The following is a 2,500-nucleotide window of genomic DNA, read 5'->3' as shown; positions in this document are numbered from 1 at the left end:
CGAGAGTTTTCCAGTCTCAAGCTCGCCCAGTGTAAAGACGCGGCATTGCCGTAGAGGCTAAGCTGCTAAGTAGAGACGGTGTTTGTACAACTATATTTCACTTTATATTCTTAACCAATGTATGTGTTGTAGAAAGCAGATTTTTCTCATCCCGCCGTTTACCTGAAACGAAATAAAAATTTATTTTGTACAAAATTAAAAACATTAGTGTTTCCAATAAACTACATTTCACGTTTTCTAATTTAAACTTAAACGAATGACTGGTATCAAAATATAGGATCTATGTGAAAATAAAAACACGGTGTAAGAGTTTTCAAACCTCGGTAATGCCGTCTAAGACCAACTAGTCGACCGAAGGGACAGTAGTTTTCCGGTCGATAAGACATATCAGCCCGGTATCGCCAAAGTTAATTACGATCGGTCATAATAAACTAAATTTAAAATAAATAAATAACCCAAACGTGTGTATACATCATGTGGTACGTATTCAGTTCTATTCTAACTGGAATATATATTTTAAGAATCAATGAACTTAAGTTTTAAAACCAAACCGAAATCGCGCGAGTCGTCGTTGTAAAACTAGATTTAACAAACGGCTGCGTAATATTAGACTTAAAAATATTATATAATATCCTCTATTGATTAAATAGTGAAAAATAAGCTTCAATGTAGCTTAATCTAGTACAAAATCTAAAAGTTGTGATAAATTAAATTGAAATTAAACACGGATAGACTTAAATCTAGAGTTAAGGAATAAAACCGACCCGCGAACCAGCTACTAAATGGTTCGATAAGACTTATCTCAAATACAATCGTTTTCTATCAGTGTTATGCCTTCAATCGATACTTTTTGATGAAATAAATACTTAAATGATTTAATGAATGCATATATACATGTAATTAATGAGTGAAAGTATGTATAAAGTATTAGATAAATTAATAATAAACCGACCCAGCTACTAAATGGTTCGATAAGACTTATCTCAAATACAATCGTTTTCTGTAATTGTTATGCCTTAAATTGATAATTTTTAGTTAAACAAATACTTAACTAATGAAATAAATACATAGATAAATGTATTTAATGAATTAAAGTATGTATAAAGTATTATATAAATTAATAATAAACCGAATCCGACCAAATTTAAATCTAAAACCACGATCGGCGGCGTAATGAAGTGTATCGTAAACCCGTTTTTTTTATAATTTAAAATGTAATGACAGAACTCCCAAAACAACAATACACATACATATTAGTACTATGGTGAATTGTAGTTGTATTAGGACCGTAATTATAGTTAATTAAGGAACCATTCATTGTCTTCGCTCTGTTATGTACGTCGTCGTTTAATCGACACGGCATATTTGGCTTGAATCTAGAAAAATTCAAACTCTAACCCTAAGGTAGACAGGCAGGGTAAATAAATGTGGGTGATCTCTCATAAAATTGTCTTCTAGGAATTATTTTTATATAGACTATCTTTTCTGTAGAGTTTAAGTGGACAAGCGCGGACGAAATAGAGCGCAAAATTTAAAATGAATTAAAAATTTTCATCAGACCGGAAGTAGGCATAACCTAGGCGCCATGTTTCCGTCGTACAAGTTTTCACCGTTGCAGTCACCGTTTCAATCGCTCTTCGTGTGGACGTGTATTATTTCTAGTCATGTGTTGTGTAGATGATTCGCTTAAGGTAGGTGTTCGGACTTATTTCTTTAATATTAATTAAACCGTATTTGCCTTGTCGGCCTTAAAATAAAGCTATTTTTTTTTCATCGCAATCGAAGTGTTAGATCTAGAATCTAGTTCCCGCCTCCGCTTCGCTAATTCGACTTAATGTAACTATGACACAACTATTAAATCTAGAGTCTCTATTTTAATTAAATAATTAGGAATTCTATCTCTAGATGATATCTAATCTATTCCCACACGTGTGTGCAAGTAGGATTTAACGTCAGAACAGGTGTGGTGGTCTAGGCGTCGCTATTTTTGACGGTAGGAATTTTTTTTTTAAATTCGTAAAATTTTATATAGACTTTATATAGCAATTTACTAAGACCGACCCTAACGCCCAGTAAATATTTAATTACCACATTGTTATGGACACGGTGTATTAGGTAGGGCCGAGGGCTATCCATAGGTACCAATTTTTAAATTTTGTGACAATTAGGAGCCGAGTTATAAAATAAATTTAAAATACTGGTTCTGGTCTTAGACTTTATATAGCAATTTACTAAGACCGACCTTAATACCCATTAATTATTTAATTAGCGCATAGTTATGGACATCCTGTATTAGGTTGGGCCCAGGGCTATCCGTAGGTACCAAGTTTATAATTTTGTGACGATTATTAGTCGAGTTATAAAATAAATAAAAAAAACTGGTTCTGGTTTGCACTACATTTCTTTCTTCTTTAACGGCGGACTCCCGGTCCAGCCCCATGGGTTACCCGTGAGCCGGGGCCTCGTTAGCCTGGACGGCTCCGATGTGACCGCGGATTGT

This window comes from Physella acuta, unplaced genomic scaffold (genome assembly GCF_028476545.2).
Source record: "Physella acuta isolate Inbredline_101_S28 unplaced genomic scaffold, ASM2847654v3 ptg002331l, whole genome shotgun sequence".
Taxonomy (NCBI): Eukaryota; Metazoa; Mollusca; class Gastropoda; family Physidae; genus Physella; species Physella acuta.
Note: the sequence above shows the minus strand (reverse complement) of the source record.